The sequence below is a fragment of the Schistocerca gregaria genome, chromosome 5 (assembly GCF_023897955.1).
Source record: "Schistocerca gregaria isolate iqSchGreg1 chromosome 5, iqSchGreg1.2, whole genome shotgun sequence".
In the NCBI taxonomy this organism is placed as follows: Eukaryota; Metazoa; Arthropoda; class Insecta; order Orthoptera; family Acrididae; genus Schistocerca; species Schistocerca gregaria.
In genome coordinates, this window is record NC_064924.1 from 506,640,970 (window position 1) to 506,664,774 (window position 23,805).

Below are 23,805 nucleotides of genomic sequence, written 5' to 3' on the forward strand. Positions count from 1 at the left end.
TCGCTAGTGAAGTCTTGCTGATTTAGGCAAAGAATGAATAACTTTCGGGCATTTTTCAGTAATGTACTTTATATGTTCATTAACCATGAATTTACAATTAATAATCATACACAAGTACTTTAATAATTCAGCACTTATCAAAACACTGTTGTTTAGAAGGATACTACGTGTTGATTTGTCTCTACACCCTCTCTTTGTTAGCATTAGTTTTCACTCTGCCCATTAAAACGGATTTTGTTCTTTTGGGCTCAAGCTGTGATGACTCTGCTGTGGCGAGTTGGACTTTCGATTGGCTAACACTATGAGTCTGCAACAGGAAAGAGTTGAAATTAATCACAAGCGAGTACATTTATACACTCCTGGAAATGGAAAAAAGAACACATTGACACCGGTGTGTCAGACCCACCATATTTGCTCCGGACAATGAGAGAGGGCTGTACAAGGAATGATCACACGCACGGCACAGCGGACACACCAGGAACCGCGGTGTTGGCCGTCGAATGGCTCTAGCTGCGCAGCATTTGTGCACCGCCGCCGTCAGTGTCAGCCAGTTTGCCGTGGCATACGGAGCTCCATCGCAGTCTTTAACACTGGTAGCATGCCGCGACAGCGTAAACGTGAACCGTATGAGCAGGTGACGGACTTTGAGCGAGGGCGTATAGTGGGCATGCGGGAGGCCGGGTGGACGTACCGCCGAATTGCCCAACACGTGGGGCGTGAGGTCTCCACAGTACATCGATGTTGTCGCCAGTGGTCGGCGGAAGGTGCACGTGCCCGTCGACCTGGGATCGGACCGCAGCGACGCACGGATGCACGCCAAGACCGTAGGATCCTACGCAGTGCCGTAGGGGACCGCACCGCCACTTCCCAGCAAATTAGGGACACTGTTGCTCCTGGGGTATCGGCGAGGACCATTCGCAACCGTCTCCATGAAGCTGGGCTACGGTCCCGCACACCGTTAGGCCGTCTTCCGCTCACGCCCCAACATCGTGCAGCCCGCCTCCAGTGGTGTCGCGACAGGCGTGAATGGAGGGACGAATGGAGACGTGTCGTCTTCAGCGATGAGAGTCGCTTCTGCCTTGGTGCCAATGATGGTCGTATGCGTGTTTGGCGCCGTGCAGGTGAGTGCCACAATCAGGACTGCATACGACCGAGGCACACAGGGCCAACACCCGGCATCATGGTGTGGGGAGCGATCTCGTACACTGGCCGTACACCTCTGGTGATCGTCGAGGGGACACTGAATAGTGCACAGTACATCCAAACCATCATCGAACCCATCGTTCTACCATTCCTAGACCGGCGAGGGAACTTGCTTTTCCAACAGGACAATGCACGTCTGCATGTATCCCGTGCCACCCAACGTGCTCTAGAAGGTGTAAGTCAACTACCCTGGCCAGCAAGATCTCCGGATCTGTCTCCGATTGAGCATGTTTGGGACTGGATGAAGCGTCGTCTCACGCGGTTTGCACGTCCAGCACGAACGCTGGTCCAACTGAGGCGCCAGGTGGAAATGGCATGGCAAGCCGTTCCACAGGACTACATCCAGCATGGGAGAATAGCAGCCTGCATTGCTGCGAAAGGTTGATATACACTGTCTTAGTGCCGACATTGCGCATGCTCTGTTGCCTGTGTCTATGTGCCTGTGGTTCTGTCAGTGTGATCATGTGATGTATCTGACCCCAGGAATGTGTCAATAAAGTTTCCCCTTCCTGGGACAATGAATTCACGGTGTTCTTATTTCAATTTCCAGGAGTGTATTTCTCTGTTGCAGAGATCCTCAGCAGTAACGACAATATCTGCTTTGTTCAACTCGATTAAGTCGTCTGCAAATGCTACCGTTTTCGTGTTTTCTGTGTAATCCAAACTAATCAGAGAATTATACTGGATATTCCAAAAACCTGGGCCACAGCAAGACCCCTGTGAGCGATCTTCTATCACTTCCTTTTCTAGTGTAATGCTGTTAAAGGCCAACACTGCTATTCCATCACTGAAGTAGTTTCTTGCTAGGTTAGATAACCTCATTGCAGACGGCCTTGGTTATACCGGTTCCCGTCAGATCACCAAAGTTTCGTGCTCTCGGCCTGGGCTAGCAGTTGTTGGCAAGCGGGGTGCACTCCCCCCCCCCCCCCCTTGTGAGGCAAACTGAGGAACTGCTTGACTGAGAAATGACGGCTCCGGTCTCGTGAACTGACATACAGCCGGGAGAGCGGTGTGCTAACCACATGCCGCTGCATATCCACATCCAGTGACGCCTGTGGGTTGAGGATGAGACGGAGGCCGGTCAATGCCGTTGGGCCTTCAAAAGACCTGTTCGGACGGAGTTTAGTTTATATATGCTCCACTACTACACCTTTAAGAACGCTTAGCCACCAAGATGTGTCGAAAGCTCCCTGTACATCACGACTGGCCATTATTATGTACTGTCCTTGTGACAGGCCTTCCTCTACGAAGTTCTTAACAGCCAAGAATGCATCGCCTGTACTTTTCTGTGGAGTGAATCCATTCCGATTGTTGCTTATGAGATCATTAAGGAAAACATTGTGCATAATTACGTTAACTGATAGCTTTGCCAATAACTTTTCCTCCATATCCAGAAGGCTGATGGGACGAAATTTAGAGACTTCATGCTGGTTTCTTTATCAGGTTTGAGAATGGATACTATTTCAGCTGTTCTCCACAATCTCGTAAATCAATCGTTCCTTTGGCAACTTTTATATAAAGCAGCAAGGTAATTGGGAGAAACGATATACAATAGACGAAATATGATACTAGTAACAGCATTTTCCACATGAGTCTTCTTTCAGGCAAGTTCGTTATTATTTCCTCCATTTCCGTCTACTTGAAAGCTACATTATCCTATCGTTACGTAGATTTTGAGATCTTATTAGTTTATAGGGGTCCATATCTTGAGTTTTATCGTACTGAGGCACTGAGGTGGCAGTTTCGGTTAAATCCGTTGTTGTCGTATTATCACTTAATTTGGTCACGGGAGTATTGTTTTTGATTTTCCGTGGTGCGATTCGATAGACTGCGTTCCAAGGGTTATTTGTTGGGGTCAAGCTGCAATATTGGTTCCAGGACTGTTGTTTTGCTATTGTTGCCTTCGTACCTCCCTCAGCTGTTGCCTGTCCTTAGTACTTTGCTAAATTCACCTTAACGCGCTGTTATTTCCGCACTGCAGTCAATTCAGATGTACACCAGGGGACAGGTTTTCTCCCAGTTCTGTACTTCACTTGGTTTTGTATCTTGAACGCTTTATTTCATGAGGTATCTAGAACTTCGCAAGATTCCGCGATAACAGTTTCCACATTTCTTTCCGCTTGAGATTTTTATGCCAAATTCTGGTCTATTTCTTTTAAGTTGTGTAAGTCAGTGTTTGATAAATATCTGTGCGGGAGTTCTTTCAACAAGTACCTATCAAAGTCCCTCAGGTTTTTGTTTCTAACAATAAATTTCTTAGTTTGAATTATGTTTCCATCATGTGACGTTGGACACACTCATATGCTAGAAGTAATAACCTTATGCTCGGGGCAACTCTGTTCTTTACCACATGTCGATTGGCTTATCATCAACAGTAATGAGAGATGGCCGTAGTTAAATTAATATTGCTCTTTCGTTTATTATTTTCAAAAGTTGAACTGTGGAAGCCATAAACTTTTCCCTCTCCTTTCCACTGGAGTTCCTTACTTTATCATGCTACATGCTAGATACTGCACTGCTGTTCATAACAGTTACCAAACCAATTCCTTTATTGTAATTTATCATGCCACCCCTTTTTCAGGTCATCTTTGACAAATTTTGCTGTATCTAAGTACACGCTAGATACGAAAAATCGCTAATTTTCTTTTACTATTTCTACTAATACTGCATCTTCGTCGGACAAGTGGCTGATCATTACGAACTCAATATCTTTTTTGGTTACCAGTATTGCTGCCGTTTTCCTTGTTTCACTTGCTCTGTGATCTTGCAGCCTCTAGTGATTCCACCTACGTTTTGTTTATAATAATATAGTGACGTTATTATTATTACTATTATTGTATGAAATCAATGTCAGTCTGATATTCCACAACAACGTGCATTAGGTTAGCTGTTGCAGCTCTGGAGCACTGTAGAATTATTAGTAGAGACTTGATTTACTTAATGAAACCAAGTTGTTTGGTTTTTATTTGGTGTTGCCACTAATGATAATCAGTTCTCTGTTTGCTTTGTGTACTATTTATTTCATAAGAATCCACGCTACTGCATTGTTCCTGTTCGAACAAAGAGTTGACGAACACGTATGTCATTTAGTGGCCGTTTCTTTCTTAATCGCATTTATCTTCCGTCAGTGGCGCATCTCTCATTGAGAAATCTAACAGTGATGTACCACATTCGTATTCCATATCTATGACGTCGTCGTTTTGTTGTGTAGCAACATATTTAGGTAGTGTGTCAGCAGTAGCTGCTGCGCAAGACGGTTTGGTATTAGATTCCTTAGCCTGGCTAAATTGACATGAGACGTTAGTTTCTATAGGAAGGACGCTGAAACTTTCATTTGGCAGAATTTTAATCTGGTGTTCATTGGAAGAAACATAATTATTACTGACGACTGAACTGTTGATAATATCCTTATTAAAATCGAAATGAGATCGGCGGCTTTTAGCGTGGTTGTGTGATATTTCTAGAACTCCAGAGTCAGATGAATGTTGCTCTTTTTCAGACCGTGTGGAAGGAAGAGGAACTTTAGGAAGTACTTCTTATACAGATGTACTGTAGTAAAAAAAGTCAGATGTATGTTGTTCTTTTACAGACAGTGTGGGATGAAGAGGAATTTTGTCAACTACTTCTTGTACCGATAATGGAGTTTCTAGTACAGCAGTACAAGAGTCAGATTATTTTGTTGTTTTCCAGACTTTGTTGGAGGCTTAGGAATTTTTGGAGCTGCTTCTTGCACCAATGGTACGGACATTTTTGCAGAAATATTATGTAAGAGAGCAGGAAATTCGCTTTCACCATTTGGAATACATAAAACGTCATCGATGGTAATATACACTATAAAATAATTTCCTTCATAGGGGATCTGTATCGTGGATGGTACTTTGCTTAAGTCGTTGAATATGTATCGACCAGTGCGGCAAAATTATTTTCTACGAGAGCATCCTTAAACGCTGGCTCCGGTTGGAATATCTCTGACATGCACTAGTATGTCACTATTTATACGTTTTGGTTAGAATTACAGCATTACTAATAAATGGAAGTGCATTAGGAAAGACAACTCGTGTACTGGCGTTTTTAAAACGCCTTACCGACGCCATTGCGTCTTTAAATAAAAATTACCCTTTCCAGTAATCGGTCTAGATCTTCGACACTCCTTTTAAGAATAAAAATTTTGTCTCTATATATGCGAGATCAATGGGTACTATTACTGCCAGAAATGATGTCACTTGCTCATTTTACATAGCCGTACATTACGGTATCTAGAACGTTGTCGATGATGACAGCTTTTTGTGGTAATATCACATTATCGGTAGAAACAGAAGATTGCTGTTTTACTGGAGCAACCGATGTTTGTTGAGACCAGTCAATAACGGAAGTTTCAATACTGCGCCCTTTACCACGCATGTTCGTAGCATCGGTGTTGACAATTGACTACAGCGCCGAACTGTAACCGTGTACGGAGCTCGACAAGCCGACTAAACAGTCCTCTTTGACTGGATCACATAGGAGCTGATAACACCACAAATCTTAGATGATCATGTATTTTCTGCGTGTTTTACGAAGCCTGATTTATTAGTTATGCTGAATATTGTTCTTGTAGATATGCTGTCAAGTTATAAACGCTATTTCTTACTTAATAGAGACGCATGGAATGTTAACATTTTGTAAGTAGACACGCTGGCCGAGTCAGGGTAACGCTGTTGTCAAAGAGTGTAATAAATTGTAAACGTATTATCGCTGGGCTTGCGAGCGCAACAAAAACGTAGCAGTTCGGGGTCGCGAGTAGACGGTTGGTGTCGTTGGTTGTATGAATCAGTCGATGTGGCTATGCAAAAGGATCGAGATAAAAAGTCTGATCCCGAAGTCCCCACTTCGGGATCAGACTTTTTATCTCGATCCTGAAAAAAATCCTCAGTGAAAAATAAAACTGTTGTTTCGGTGGGTATTTAATATGCGTATAGCATTTACTGGGCACAGTACAAAACCAGCAAGAGTAATTAAAACACGGTATGGCAAAAAGATTAGCCTGTGCCCTAATTTACCGCTAAATCAAGCCGCTCGACTATCCAACGGCGTCATAAAGTGAAGAAAGATCTAGGCTTTTGTAACTAGAAGTTTAATAGGCCCACCAGTGTAGCTGGAATTTTATCGCTTAAATAACATTGTTTTCGTGTATATTGTAAAATCAATAATTTTCCTAAGTCGTTACACCAGCAGTATCCATCCTATCCCTTTGTGCGAATCGAGATAGTCAGAAAATGGATTGTAAATGAAGTGAACATTAATTTATCAAATTATCGAACATAAATTTTCCTACTTTTGGACAATTACGCAATAATGAAATCTTTGGCTGTAGTATGAATAAAGTCAGAAATAGGATGACGCAAAAGCCAGTATTAATTAATTTGCTAAAAATAGAGAACTTTTATAACAAAAAATTGGTAGTAGAACTTTACGTAACTTGGACACTGAATTTCACTGTCAAAGCGAAGTTGTAATTTATGGCTTGTGGCATAATTTATAACTTTTATTACAAAGATATATCAGAGTAACTGATACGTAAATGACGGCCCATACCAGTGAGTAAATTCAAACAATTTTTCTGCTTGCTATAATTACGACTGTCAGTATTACGGTGAATAATTTAACAAAAAGTTTCAGTTAACCGCCAGTAAATAATCTTACTTTAATTGATCTTTGAAATTAAATGTAATATGTTGTATGTGTTTGCTACTCGATTAGTATCATGTGTGGTGTGAAATACATGAATGTGTGCGTTAGGTACTGTTCCTATGTTATGAAGTCAGTAACTACACTCCTGCAAATTGAAATAAGAACACCGTGAATTCATTGTCCCAGGAAGGGCAAACTTTATTGACACATTCCTGGGGTCAGATACATCACATGATCACACTGACAGAACTACAGGCACATAGACACAGGCAACAGAGCATGCACAATGTCGGCACTAGTACAGTGTATATCCACCTTTCGCAGCAATGCAGGCTGCTATTCTCCCATAGAGACGATCGTAGAGATGCTGGATGTAGTCCTGTGGAACGGCTTGCCATGCCATTTCCACCTGGCGCCTCAGTTGGACCAGCGTTCGTGCTGGACGCGCAGACCGCGTGAGACGACGCTTCATCCAGTCCCAAACATGCTCAATCGGGGACAGATCCGGAGATCTTGCTGGCCAGGGTAGTTGACTTACACCTTCTAGAGCACGTTGGGTGGCACGGGATACATGCAGACGTGCATTGTCCTGTTGGAAAAGCAAGTTCCCTCGCCGGTCTACGAATGGTAGAACGATGGGTTCGATGACGGTTTGGATGTACCGTGCACTATTCAGTGTCCCCTCGACGATCACCAGAGGTGTACGGCCAGTGTAGGAGATCGCTCCCCACACCATGATGCCGGGTGTTGGCCCTGTGTGCCTCGGTCGTATGCAGTCCTGATTGTGGCGCTCACCTGCACGGCGCCAAACAAGCATACGACCATCATTGGCACCAAGGCAGAAGCGTCTCTCATCGCTGAAGACGACACGTCTCCATTCGTCCCTCCATTCACGCCTGTCGCGACACCACTGGAGGCGGGCTGCACGATGTTGGGGCGTGAGCGGAAGACAGCCTAACGGTGTGCGGGACCGTAGCCCAGCTTCATGGAGACGGTTGCGAATGGTCCTCGCCGATACCCCAGGAGCAACAGTGTCCCTAATTTGCTGGGAAGTGGCGGTGCGGTCCCCTACGGCACTGCGTAGGATCCTACGGTCTTGGCGTGCATCCGTGCGTCGCTGCGGTCCGGCCCCAGGTCTACGGGCATGTGCACCTTCCGCCGACCACTGGCGACAACATCGATGTACTGTGGAGACCTCACGCCCCACGTGTTGAGCAATTCCGCGGTACGTCCACCGGGCCTCCCGCATGCCCACTATACGCTCTCGCTCAAAGTCCGTCAACTGCACATACGGTTCACGTCCACGCTGTCGAGGCATGCTACCAGTGTTAAAGACTGCGATGGAGCTCCGTATGCCACGGCAAACTGGCTGACACTGACGGCGGCGGTGCACAAATGCTGCGCAGCTAGCGCCATTCGACGGCCAACACCGCGGTTCCTGGTGTGTCCGCTGTGCCGTGCGTGTGATCATTGCTTGTACAGCCCTCTCGCAGTGTCCGGAGCAAGTATGGTGAGTCTGACACACCGGTGTCAATGTGTTCTTTTTTCCATTTCCAGGAGTGTATTCTTGCGTAAGTTTCCTTAAGGGTGTAATGTTGAGTTTCCATGTAATTATTCTTTTTCTGGTGAGGCACTAGCGACCATTGGTTCTTTTGAGCAATGACATAGCTTGGAAACCTTTTTTTTTCAAATTTTCCACTAACTACTGTTAATTAAAAATCAATTTACGTAATAAAATATACAGAGTTAACCGAAATTTGTTTGTAATCACCATTGCTAAAATACTAAGCAGTGGTGATTCTGTTCTTGCTTCAATAACTACTCTCGGTTTTACATTATTCTTTGAAGTAGATGCGTTTTCCCACAGATTAGGGAGTTTAGGTATACGGTCATACAATAAAGCATAAGTAGCAGAAGAGGTAGGATGGTTATAAGCTGTTTCCCCTGCACTATAGCTAATTAAAAAGCAGTGACTCTTGTCAACTAGACTATAACAGAATCTCGTTCATGAACTATTACAGTTGCTTTAAACCATGATTAGAATGACCTTTGCAACAACACACAGACACATGTGTTTACGTTCGTTGGTAGTCAAAGATATCTGCTGATGACATTGCTATCCTCAGTGAAATTTAAGAATTAGACGGCCATGTGAATAGAATCAGGAGCCTAATGAGTATAGAATATGAATTAAGAGTAAATCAAAGAAAGATGAAAGCAGTGATAAGTACCAGAAATGAAAACAGTCAGAAGCTTAACACCAGGTTCATGAATTCTGCCACTTGGGCCAAAAAATAGCCAATGACGGACGGAACAAGGAGGAATCAAAAGCAGAGCAGCACTGGCAAAAAAGGCGTTCCTGGCCAACAGAAATCTACTATGATCAAACATAGCCTTTAATTTCCTGAGAACATACGTTTGAAGCACGGTATTGTATGGTAATTAAATACGGACTGTGGGAAACCCGGAACACAAGAGAATCGAAGCATTTGAGATGTGGTGCTACAGACCAATGTTGAAAGTTAGGTGGACTGATAACGTAATCAATAAGGATGTTCTGGGCAGAATCGGAAAGGGAAAGAATATGGGGAAAACAATGACAAGAAGAAGGGATGGGATGATAAGACATCTGTTAAGACATCAGTGAATAGTTTCCATTGTATTAGAGGAAGCTGTAAAGGGTAAATAGCTGTAGAGGAAGACAGGGATTGGAATACATCTAGCAAATAATAGAACACATAGGTTGCAAGAGTTATTCTGGTATGAAGAGGTTGGCACTGGAGAGGAATTCTTGGCAGACAGCATCAAACGAGTGAGGAGACTGATGACCCGAAAAATAAATAAATAAACGAAAAAGCTTGTTGTTACACAAATGCCAGACGCAAGTGGAAGCCCAGGAGGGCAAATAGCTGATTTGTGGGAGAATACGACCCAAAAAAGTAGTACAACGAGGCATTCTATGCGAGGATAGAGGAAGGATGGGAAGCTGTTGGGGGGCGCTCTGGTTCGAGAGAGACCAAAACTGTGTCCTGTGCACAAGCCGCTTCCGTTGGTCCCTCAGCAGCTAACCTTACACCTGTAGTAGCATTTGAGGGGAAAATAACCGACGACGTATGTGCTTTTATGGCTAACTTGAAGTCTGCTACCGAATTGGGAGTGGGTGGGGGGGGGGGGGGCGATCTCTTCTGAACAGCACTTTGCAAGGCATTACAGATATCTTCAATAATGTTTATGTCTGCCGAGTTTGGTGGCCAGTGGAAGCGTTTAAACCGAGAGCAGTGTTCCTGGAACCACTCTGTAGCAATTCTGGATGTGTGGATGTTGCATTGTCCTTCTGTAATTGCCCAATTCTGTCGGAATGTTCAATGTACTTAATCGGATGCAGGTGATCATACAGGATGCTTGCGTACGTGTCACATGTCAGAGCAGTATGTAGATATCACTCCAACTAAACACGCCTTACACCATTACACAGCCTCAGACAGCTTGAACAGTCCCCTGCTGACATGCAAGGCCCACACCCGTACACGTCCATCCGCTCGATACAATTTGAAACAAGACTCTTCCGAACAGAAATATGTTTGTAGTCTTCGACAGTCTAAATTCGGTGTTGACGGGCCCAGGTGAGGCGTAAAACTTTGTGTCATGCAGTCATCAAGGGTACACCAGAGGGCCTTTTGACTCCGAAAGCCCTTATCAGGGACTGGTTCGCACGCCGACACTTGTTGGAGGCCGAGAATTGAAATCTGCAGCAATTTGCGGTTGGGTTACACTTCTGCCACGTTGAACGATTTTCTACAGTCGCCCTTTGTCCTGTTCTTGCAGAATCTTATTCCGGCCGCAGCGATGTCGGAGATCTGACGTTTTGCCTGATTCCTGATATACACGGTACACTCGTGAATTGGCCGGGTAGGAAAATCCTCACTTCTTCGCTAATTCGGTGGTGCTGTGTCCCTTCGCCCCTGCCCCGATTACAGCACTACGTGCAAACTGGCTTAAATCTAGGTAACTCCCCTTCATTGTAGCAGCAGTAACCGATCTAACAACTTCACCAGACACTTACTTGTCTTATATAAGCGTTGCCGTCAACAGCGCCGTATTCTGCCTGTTTACATATCTCTGTGTTTGAGTACGTGTGCCAGTTTCTCTGGCACTTCAGCATAGAATGTACCAACGTACGAGCTAATGCACAATGCGGAGGCCGACAGATTTATCATCCATGAGGCAGAGAATAGGGCTCTGGATGTTTTTAATGGGTATTTCTACTGACATGTCAGTGGGGGTCAGAATGGGGAACTAAAGTGATTTATCTGCCGCCATTGGGATCACCATGCAACCAGGGGAATAGATGTTGATCCACGATGTCACAGTGACTCCAGTGTTTTATCCTGTGAAGTGTTCTTGAAGCACATCCGAAAGGAATGTTGTCAACAGGGGAGTACTATGAATGTGAGGAACTGGGTCATAAGGCGCGTGACTGCCGAAAGGACATTCGCGATGAGCGACGTCTGAATAACTGATCGTTAAAGGGGAACGTGGGTACATCATCAGTCTGACAGCATTCCCAGTAGTATACGCTGTAGCAGAAACATATGCAGCCATGGAATGCTGTTTCTAGTGGGAAAAGGGGGGGGGGGGGGGGGTAAGGAGCATATGTTTCTAGAGCACATAGGAGTGCGCAGTCACCTGTGTGGGCCTCTTGGGCAGAAGGAGACTGAATTATCCGCTGTGTATGTTGCGTGATTGGATGGTAAACGAGGTATATCATTGGGGATGACACTGTTCAGTTTTAGCGTGGGAATTAAGCTTTTTCGGGAACATTTGAAATAGTTGCCACATTTTTAGTGAGGATAGCATGGGATCCTGGTACTGGAATTCCTTATTAAACATTAGGCAAAAATGTAGTAGCAAAAATATTGTGGAATCTGACTATATTCACCTCGATACTAATTTATATCCACTGTTTTCCTACATCGAAAACAACTAAGTGATCAGAAGTGTAAACAGAGTATCAGAGATTCTTTTTATACATTTTACTGATTTTCTACGAAAGTAAATTGATTCTATTTTATTTGGTATTTTTAGTATATAATCTTTTACCTATTAAGATAATGGCAAGAAACAGTAACATATTCTTGCTTTCGGTCAATATCCCGATTTGTATGAGATGATGGATCTTGGATTAATTAAAAATGTTCATAGAAGTGGAGCAGGCGTAAAATACTTGTATGTCAATACTGTTGTCCGCCCCCGGTAGCTGAGTGGTCAGCGCTACGGAATGTCAATCCTAAGGGCCGGGGTTTGATTCCCGGCTGGGTAGGAGATTTTCTCCTCTCAGGGACAGGGTGTTGTGTTGTCCTAATCATCATCATTTCATCCCCCATCGACGCGCAAGTCGCCGAAGTGGTGTCAAATCGAAAGACTTGCACCAGGCGAACTGTCTACCCGACGCAATACTGTTGCGCCGTATTAGGAAACTGAGCAGAAGAGGTCACAAGGTTTGTGACGATCGTTCCATATCGGCTTCTACGCATAGTGTGGTACGTGATAGTGTGAGTTGTCACACAGTTACAGTTCTTTTTTTTTCTATCAGCTCAGTCTAGCAGTTCCGTATTTCGAGAATGTTTGACTCTATTTCCTATTGGAAATTAATACCATGTTCTGTGCAGACGCTACACATTCCAGTTGTACATCTTTGCTTTAGAACTTAGTCGGCGTGTTAGTGCACCTACTTTCCTCTCCAATGGCACTGAAGATTTCCAGTTTCACATGTTGAATTATAATTTTCATGAGCACGCACTTAGTGTTCTTTTAAAATCCTTATTGGAGTCTATTATAATTTCTTTATGGTTTGGTTTGTAGCATGTTTTATAAAGAAATATTGTAAGTGATGATCTCTCTCTCTCTCTCTCTCTCTCTCTCTCTCTCTCTGTGTGTGTGTGTGTGTGTGTGTGGTGGTGTGGTGTTCTGTATAACTGTGGAGGCACAATACCTTCTAACTTCAAAAAGACGTAAGAGACTCAGAAAATAGCGCATGCAGACATCACCAAACACATTTATGTAAACAAAAGCACAAATGCACTTGAAAATGATAATCAGTTCTTGAAACGATTTGTGCTAAGCATAAAAAAGTAAATAACTCATGCAACTTTCATTATTTAAATGAAAAATCTTGATTTTAAATCAAGACACGGTTTATTATATCGGAACAAATCACTATTACTCAGTTGGATTCACCGTCAAATCCGTATGAGCTTTTATTGCTGAGGGGATATGTAAGTTTTTTGGTCTCAGCGTTAGGGCTGGTGATACTTTCATTAACCTGAATTTTATGACAGTTGGTTTTTAAACATGCTCCTTTGATTTTTCTCTTGAACTGCTTGTCCATAAATTTTGTTTTTAACATACTTTTTTGATTTTTAACATACTCTTCTGATTAACATACTCTTTTGATTTTTCTCCTAAGCTGTTTGTCCCTATACTTCTTACTATATTTTGCTGCCCATGACTAACTGTTTATAGCCCTTCCATTTCTTTCATTAGTGATGTTATCCTGTTCTATGGCCAGTTGCTCATCTGGGCTTAAATCCGTTACCTGAATTGCTGATTTCTGCCATAACGTGAATGTTCCATGTTTTTGTAATAACTTATCCTAGTAATTCTTAGTAGTGTTTGTAGTGTGCTACTAAAGCATGATCTCTGCTTGTTCGTGCCAAAAGATATGCTTCCCTTTTCCTTTCAGCAGGTACTTAAATCCCACTAGTCATTGTTTTCACATGACTGTTTAATGCCCTTTGATCAGATTATATGGAAAACTATTTATTTAATGATATGAATTTATCATGGAACAGAATAAATCTTATGTTAGCTTTTGGTTCATAGTAAATTTCTTTCCGTGTCACCACTTGTAAACTAGTTTTGAAAACATTTGTTCTGTAGTCATTATTTATTATCTTATTGCCACCGAGGAGTACCAGTACTGTAAGGTGAAATTTTATTTATCCTAACTGTGAATCATGATCAGTTGTTACCTGGTATTCAATTATTTTCTTGCTTTGAACTTCATCAAAGCAAACATCATCAGTTAAGATGCCTTTATCCACCTATACTGGAAAACTAATAGTTGTTGTGGTCTTCAGTCCGAAGACAGGTTTGATTGAGCTCTGTGTGATACTCTATCTTGTGCAAGCCTCTTCACCTTCGAATAATTACTGCAACCTATATCCTTCTGAATCTGATCACTGTTTTCATCTCTTGGTCCCTTAGTGCGATTTTTATCCCCCCACACTTCCTCCCAGTACTAAATTTGATGTATCAGAATGTCTGCTATCCAAATATTCCTTCTTTTAGTCAAGTTAAGTCACAAATTTTTTTCTCCCCGATTCTGTTCAGTGCGTCCTCATTAGTTTCGTGTTTACCCATGTAATCTTCAACATTCTTCTGTACCGCCACATTTCAAAATCTTCTGTTCTCTTCTTGTCTAAACTGCTTAACGTCCATGTTTCACTTCCATACATGGTTACACTCCAGACAAGTACCTTCACAAAAGACTTCCTAACCCTGGGTAACTGACTCATCTGGTCTTGTAACATCAACCGAAACGGCTTTGCTGTGCTGGTACTGCAAACGGACGAAAGCTAGGGGAAACTTCAGCCATAAATTTTGCCGATGGCATGCAGCTGTATTATATGGAAAGTTGATTAGTGAGATTAAACTGTAGGCTTCAAATAAGGTTTACAGGTGAATATTCCTCTCAAATCCTTTAATAATATCTACACTGAAATAATCACAGACAGCATAGTAAAGAATCCTAATCTCTCATAAAAACTCCATAATTTCCCAGTGGGAATCTATACACAGTTGTTATTTATTGAAAGTGAACTATTTTTAGGTGTCAATTCACAAGCATACAATTCTGTGTGCTAATCACCATAAAATATACTCTTCTCAATGTTGTCGAACTTGTGGTGTGTATTAATATTTGTAAAACCTACTCCTTTCCCGTATTAGTTCTACATGAGTAAGGTGCTAGAGTGTAATCTTTTGTTTTTAACTTATTTAAGTCAGTAATTATGTGGTGCTCAGGATAGCACAGGGTGTCTATCTTTTTAAAACTCTCTAAGTTTTTCAAACAGGCAAGAAGCTCTTCTACCATATTACTCTCTCCTCTAATATTCTGATGAAATGAGCTAACCTTACTTTTCTTAGAATTCTTAAGCATTTTGTGGTGCTCTTCCGCATTTCAGCTTCGTTCATAACTGGATATCTCTAAGGTAAAAAAGTTAATTCTCCGCCATTATAGGTGTGATGGTGTTCTCTTGTGCATTTTCTGCAAGAAGCTTAGGCAACTTGTTATTCTCTTACTTACTCCGATGTAGACCATGTCTAGTGTATCCCATCTCGCAACTGTAGCAGCAGACTATGCACTAAGTTGCTGTGTCATTTCAGTCAGCTTCAGCTAATCAACTTTATGTTCATCTTCTCATAGCAGTGTTAATCCAGGGTAAGTCACGGCTCTGCAAGGCCTCGACAAAACTCACACTTATGTTTGCAGCTGCCCCTGCCATTTCGTCCAAGGCATTCTTAATGCAATAATATCTTCCTGCAGACAGGCTGATCTCTGCTCCATCTACTATGATAACATGATCTATCTTAATCAAAATGTGTACTCAGTATCTCTATGTCTTCTGTCACCTGGCTGAATCTAGCACTAGGCTTCACAATACATGTGGACTGTTATCCTGTTCCTAACTTGTCCAGTACGATTTGCATTAACCCCTCCCATAGATACCACATAGCAGGAACACACTTTTCTTCCTACTTTCTTTCACTATTGACCTATGCTTAGTTTCTTCGCTACAAGCCAGCTACACTCAACTGTTAGGTGCACATTCGTTACTCGATTTATCAAACTAATCTTCAGCTTTCTCCTGTAGCGCCACATTCCAAAAACTTCTGTTCTCACCTTGTTTAAACTGCTTATCATCCACGTTTCCCTTTTGTACAAGGCTACACTCCAGAGAAATACCTACAGGAAAGACTTCCCAACAATTAATTTTATTTTACATGTTAATGAGTTCTTGCTTTGATGAACTTTTTTTTTTTTTTTTTTTTTTTTTTTTTTTTTTTTTTTTTTTTGCCATTGTCAGTCTTCATTTTTCAATCTGCTCCACATCTCTACTTCGAGCTATCATCTTACTGCTAAAATAGTAAAATCTATCTACTACTTTTAGGTGTCACTTGCTAAGCTAATTCCCTAACCATCACCAATTTAATTCGACTGCAGTCAGTTCCAGTTTCTTTTTTTTTTTTTACTTTTGTTAATGTTCGTCTTGTAACATCTTCCCAGGAAACTATCCATTTCGTTCAAATTCTCTTACACAATTACTATACTAACGAAAAACCTGAAAATATTCTTTTGTTTATATGTTTGTTGTGTTTGGGAGGAGACCAGACAGCGAGGTCATCGGTCTCATCGGTTTAGGGAAGGTCGGGGCAGGAAGTCGGCCGTGCCCTTTCAAAGGAACCATCCCGGGATTTGCCTGGATTGATTTAGGGAATCACGGAAAACCTAAATCAGGATGGCCGGACGTGGGATTGAACCGTCGTCCTCCCGAATGCGTGTACAGTGTGCTAGCCACTGCGCTACCTCGCTCGGTAAAGTTTTCTTTCTGCTTACCTAAATTTCATTTACTTTCAAGATTTCTCATTGGTTTTCTTTACGGCTTGCTCAGCTTGAAAAGCACTGTGGATAATCTACAAATGCTCACTGCCTTTTCAACCATTGCTTCCCATCTAATCTGGTAACAATTTTCAAAATTCTTTTGTCCTCCCCCTCTGGCTAGATTCAAAATTACAGATACTGTAGTGTGACACTTATTTATTTATTGTGGTTCGTTACACAGTCATTTCGTAGATGTTTGGAGTCCTGGGGAATATATTTGAATGGGTATCTAACAGAATTTTTCTTTGTTTGTTCGAGACAAAATCGTATCGATTTAAAAATGCACAATAACTGATAAGAAAATATATGCGTACTTTGGCTTCTTTATTTCCGTTATGAGAAAAAAAGCCTTACTGTATTGTGCAACGTGAGAGACGCCTAACGTGTACCAAATTGAAAAATATTTTCAGGTGTTCCTTCCGAACTGACTATGCGAATGTAGACGAGATGTGGCTCAAATTCAAAGATATAGTAGCAACAGCAATTGAGATATTCATACCTCATAAATTGGTAAGAGATGGAACGGATCCACCGTGGTACACAAAAAAGGTCCGAACGCTGTTGCAGAGGCAACGGAAAAAGCATGCGAAGTTCAAAAGAACGCGAAATCCCGAAGATGGGCTAAAATTTACAGACGCGCGAAATTTGGCACGTACTTCGATGAGAGATGCCTTTAATAGGTTCCACAACGAAGCATTGTCTACAAATTTGGTAGAAAATCCGAAGAAATTCTGGTCGTTTGTAAAGTACACAAGCGGCAAGACGCAGTCAATACCTTCGCTGCGCAGTGCCGATGGTACTGTTATCGACGACTGTGCCGCTAAAGCGGAGTTATTGAACGCAGTTTTCCGAAATTCCATCACTAGGGAAGACAAATGGAATATTCCAGAATTTGAAACACGAACATCTGCTAGCATGAATTTCTTAGAAGTAGATACCTTAGGGGTTGCGAAGCAACTCAAATCGCTTGATATGGGCAAGTCTTCAGGTCCAGATTGTATACCGATTAGGTTCCTTTCAGATTACGCTGATACTATAGCTCCCTACTTAGCACTCATATACAACCGCTCGCTCACCGATAGATCTGTACCTACAGATTGGAAAATTGCGCAGGTCGCACCAGTGTTCAAGAAGGGTAGTAGGAGTAATCCATTTAACTACAGACCTATATCATTGACGTCGGTTTGCAGTAGGGTTTTGGAGCATATACTGTATTCAAACATTATGAATCACCTCGAAGGGAACGATCTGTTGACACGTAATCAGCACGGCTTCAGAAAACATCGCTCTTGTGCAACGCAGCTAGCTCTTTATTAGCACGAAGTAATGGCCGCTATCGACAGGGGATCTCAAGTTGATTCCGTATTTCTAGATTTCCGGAAAGCTTTTGACACCGTTCCTCGCAAGCGACTTCTAATCAAGCTGCGGAGCTATGGGGTATCGTCTCAGTTATGCGACTGGATTCGTGATTTCCTGTCAGGAAGGTCGCAGTTCGTAGTAATAGACGGCAAATCATCGAGTAAAACTGAAGTGAAATCAGGTGTTCCCCAGGGAAGCGTCCTGGGACCTCTGCTGTTCCTGATCTATATAAATGACCTGGGTGACAATCTGAGCAGTTCTCTTAGATTGTTCGCAGATGATGCTGTAATTTACCGTCTAGTAAGGTCATCCGAAGACCAGTATCAGTTGCAAAGCGATTTAGAAAAGATTGCTGTATGGTGTGTCAGGTGGCAGTTGACGCTAAATAACGAAAAGTGTGAGATGATCCACATGAGTTCCAAAAAAAATCCGTTGGAATTCCATTACTCGATAAATAGTACAATTCTCAAGGCTGTCAATTCATCCAAGTACCTGGGTGTTAAAATTACGAACAACTTCAGTTGGAAGGACCACATAGATAATATTGTCGGGAAGGCAACCCAAGGTTGCGTTTCATTGTCAGGACACTTAGAAGATGCAACAAGTCCACTAAAGAGACAGCTTACACTACAATCGTTCGTCCTCTGTTAGAATATTGCTGCGCGGTGTGGGATCCTTACCAGGTGGGATTGACGGAGGACATCGAAAGGGTGCAAAAAAGGGCAGCTCGTTTTGTATTATCACGTTATAGGGGAGAGAGTGTGGCAGAAATGATACACGAGTTGGGATGGAAGTCATTACAGCATAGACGTTTTTCGTCGCGGCGAGACCTTCTTACGAAATTTCAGTCAACAACTTTCTCTTCCGAATGCGAAAATATTTTGTTGAGCCCAACCTACATAGGTAGGAATGATCATCAAAATAAAATAAGAGAAATCAGAGCTCGAACAGAAAGGTTTAGGTGTTCGTTTTTCCCGCTCGCTGTTCGGGAGTGGAATAGTAGAGAGATAGTATGATTGTGGTTCGATGAACCCTCTGCCAAGTACTTAAATGTGAATTGCAGAGTAGTTATGTAGATGTAGATGTAGAGGGAGTGATTATCTAATGGGCTCTTGTATCAAATGTGTAAGTGAAATTATCTTTGTTTACGATAAATAAATGAAAACATAGAATAGTGTAATTGACATGTATTGCTGAAATTTGTATTTGGCATGTATTGCTGAAATTTGTTGTATTTCACAAAAAGAATTATTTTATAAATAGCAGAGGGTGCATAATTTAATTCCTATTCACTTGATCTCATCTTCCCTGCACGATCCTGTAGAATTAATGACTTAAAATTATTTTGTGACATTTTGACGAGCAAACTTAGATTCCTAACTATTCAGAACAAAACAGTAGTTATTACCCTTTTATTTGTATTTTAAATTATTATTTTAAGTGGGAAGAGTAATTTTGAACCTGGGTTTTGGGTGATCTGTTGCACTTTTCTTTAAATATAAACCTGAGCAATTCATCAAGTCTTGAATTAAATGATTTTACATGCAGTAACGTAGGGATACTTCATGTCTGAGCTGGAAACGAGTCCAATAAATGTCTGAAATTTATCTCGAAGGGGATTATCATATAAAATGGTCTAATAATTATTAGTTTTAAGGTAATTATTATCTCGTCCCGATATTTGTCACATCCTTTTTATCTGAGATCGACAGCCACTATTTCGTGAAGTTCTTAATTTTCTATAGTTCTCAGCTAAACAAAAGCTATTGCAAATAATGAGACCGAGGTTCAGACGCATCAAGAATTTAGATAAAAGATTAAATATCGGATATAAATTTATTTGCTCGATATTTTGATTTCTATGGTATTGGAAGTGATTCATTAACAGATTTTATTCTCTCTGTTTTTGGAAAGATTCGCCACTTTGAGTCTTTCGAACAACTTCCAATAAACGTTCTGAGAGTAAGTATGACAATAATTGTAACATATAGAAAATTAAAGATTTCCTTTCTACAAGTAAATAGTGAACTTCTTTCCAAATTATATTATAGAATTTCATTCATTTTCTTATTATGGTTTGCATCCAATTCATTTCAACACAAGGCCACTACTACAAAAACGCTCATTCCGATGCATATTTAATACTACATTTCTACTACAATTGAAAACCTGTGTGACGAGTTAAATTATAGTCCGCAATCGTCACTGGATCAAGAGATTCTGATTCACAAACATTCAGTGACTCAGTGGTGAAATTACGTGCTGGGCGTTCTGCTTCCTATTTCACAATATTTCAGTAAACTGTAATGTGGTATAAACAGTCAGTCTAGATCGAAAATGGTGTTCATTTTTCTGGTAAAGCGTTTCAATCACTTCACATCTGTTAAATATGTTTTGGAATTGGATACAGGTCCTAATCTTGTTTTTCCCCTCACTCTGCCCAGCTCCTCCTACTCCTCTCTTTGTCCACATCCTCATTCTCCTCCCTCTCCATCCCCTCCTCTGCTCTCTGTTTCCATCTCCTCCTTCTCCCTCTCTCTTTCCATTTTCCCTCCCCCCCCCCCCCCACACCACCGTTCTCCGTCCATCTATTCTTCCCCTCACTCCTTGAGTCTTGTTTATTGTTATTGCAAATTCACATTCCATACCAGTATTCTAATCAGCAATGAAGCCATAATACAAGTTTCCTGTTTAAACACGCACGTATTCGAATGAAATATTGAGTCGAAATTTGAAATGAATCAGTGATGAATGTTCGGAGATTTGAGATTTTGAAGAAATGAACATTTACGTTTTTAGAATGAGATTTTCACTCTGCAGCGGAGTGTGCGCTGATATGAAACTTCCTGGCAGATTAAAACTGTGTGCCCGACCGAGACTCGAACTCGCTGCAGAGTGAAAATCTCATTCTGGAAACATCCCCCAGGCTGTGGCTAAGCCATGTCTCCACTATATCCTTTCTTTCAGGAGTGCCAGTTCTGCAAGGTTCGCAGGAGAGCTTCTGTAAAGTTTGGAAGGTAGGAGACGGATACAGGCAGAAGTAAAGCTGTGGGTACCGGGCGTGAGTCGTGCTTCGGTAGCTCAGATGGTAGAGCACTTGCCCGCGAAAGGCAAAGGTCCCGAATTCGAGTCGCGGTCGGGCACACAGTTTTAATCTGCCAGGAAGTTTCATATCAGCGCACACTCCGCTGCAGAGTGAAAATCTCATTCTGGAAACATCCCCCAGGCTGTGGCTAAGCCATGTCTCCACTATATCCTTTCTTTCTGGAGTGCTAGTTCTGCAACGTTCGCAGGAGAGCTTCTTTGAAGTTTGGAAGATAGGAGACGAATACTGGCAGAAGTAAAGCTGTGAGTACCGGCCGTGAGTCGTGCTTCGGTAGCTCAGATGGTAGAGCACTTGCCCGCGAAAGGCACAGGTCCCAAGTTCGAGTCTCGGTTGGGCACACAGTTTTAATCTGCCAGGAAGTTTCATTTACGTTTTTATTTGTATAAGAAAACATGTACATGTCAGCGGTGGAATTACGTCAAAATACATCAACTGTACAATATTCAAAGTAACGCTGCAAAATTTAGTTATGTAGTGCATGCATGGCATTCACACACTGTAGCAATTGAGGAATAAGAGCATAGAACCATGCGGTATATAATGTAGAATGAGCAAGCGGATTTTAGAGCTGAACAACGTGAAATCTCACTAACAATCACAATGAATTCTTCCTTGACATAATGACTATCGTCACTGATACGCACACAACAGTCAAAGCTATTTCGAAACTCATGGTATAGAAAGCAAAAGTTGGCTCTGAGATAGGCTGATGTATTCAACCGTATTGATTACAAACATCAAATTAAAAAAAAAAAGTTGTGTAGGGACAAAATCTTTTCTTTCCAATGGAGGGTTTTTCACAGAACACTTGAACAATATCAATATGTGATGCAACGTTGGAACGTCCCGTTTTCGGATCCAGGATTGCATCCATAGCCGCAGACCATCGGTGAGAAATGCAAAGCCAGTCGTGTTCCAACATGTCCCATTCTTCAGTGACGATTCTGTATAAGTATTTCAGAGTACTCGGGCGTTGTCGACGTACAAAAACAGCTCGTTTCGATCGATTGCACACAAGTTTGATTGTGTTCATGTCCGGGAGACAGGCAGCCCACTTCATTGTGGTGCCCCTGTCACGCTGAAGCAACGTGTTCATTAGAGCAGCACGATGATCATGCGAGTTGTTATCCATCAAGATGTAACTGTCACTAAAATGTTGCCCATACGGTTCCACTATGAGCTGCCAAATCTTTTCCCTGTACTCTAGAGCAGATCGCTCTGAACAGCCGCGAGAGGTGTACGGTACTGTCACCGCTGAACATCACTTTACCATTAGTTTGATGCCCTTGTAGGGCAAAGTGCCGACGGCTTTCGATATAGCTGAATTGTCTCGAACACTTTTTCTGCGATTAGCAGGATACAAAAAGTTCCGAGATTCCTCCATAAATTGCATTCAGTACCAATCCTGGGACGTCCATTATGCATGAGTTCTTGTCTTTCTCTAAGAGAGTACAAGGTATGCCGTACGATGTGACACTCGCCATGATAATCGGGAATCGAAATTCGCACCACACAGCTGTCATATTTCGGTGCTGTAGATGAGGTCCTATTGCCTCTTCGTATGCTGAATTTAGTTCTGGAGCACGCAGATGACAGTTCCTTCGGCCCAAAAGTCGTAGATATCGATCATTCTGTCTACGTGCCAAACGTGAACGACCCGTGCTGTCTAAATCCTCAACATTGCCTCCCAGTTGGAACCGATTCCACGTCCGCACCACATTATATCGATCTCGGTGCACGTCGAGCAACTTCCCTGGTTGATAAGCCTTTTGCGTGTCACATGACGCAGACCCAATCATTGATCGCGAGTCTCCTACATGGCATAACTGACGTTCGTTGAACAGTTCCAAAGACGTCGGTAATGAGTCCAAACTTGTGCTTTACATTCAACTGAAGCTATGCAGTCCACTGCGTTCTGCTCGCAGGTAGCGCTAATGGTAACTGTTAGCAGGTTTGAAAACAAAATCTGGGGCGACTTTCGATCGTTGTAGGAACAGTCGCAATTGCAACACACCTGCACAGCAATTCGGGGTGATGCGACATCAGAAATCCAAGAAAGTCATTATGTTCACAGCTGCTTTCAAGCAGTTGAACAACGAGAAAGTTTGTTTGGATGAAAAGTAATCAAACTTTGTCAGCTATTCAAAACCTCTGTCTGGGCAGAATGTCCTGAAGTATTACCAAATGTTGAACTTCTATCGCAAAAAGTATTGCCAATCCCAGAAGAAGAGCCTGACGCCCAGGTGCGCTTTGGCTGCCGAAACCTCTCTGATATTTCCACAGAGATGAGCACCCAACAAAGGACCGACTTTTAAACAATACAGTCTTTTTCAAAGACTCAGTCTCATGATCTTTACGAAATTCAGTAGTGTGGTTTTCAACACAATCACCGTTCGAGAAAATTAAATGTAAGCTGCACATATATACAAAGCAGAATGTGTAATCAATAAAGGCAAAGGTTCCGAGTTCGACTCTCGGTCTGGCACAAAGTTTTATTCTGCACAGTGAAAATCTCATTCTGGAATCATGTAATCAATACTCTGGATCAGTTTCCAACCTCGCAGTAGAACATTTGAATGCTAATTTTATAATAATAAGTAACTTGCAGATTCGAGGCATGTTGCCTTAGGGGTCGTAAGTCCACAACTCTGTAGGACCGAGGAAAATTGATGAATGTTTTTATTTTATTTGTCTCATTTGCATTAATATACAAATTATGTGCTGTCGTTACCGGTTTTGGAGC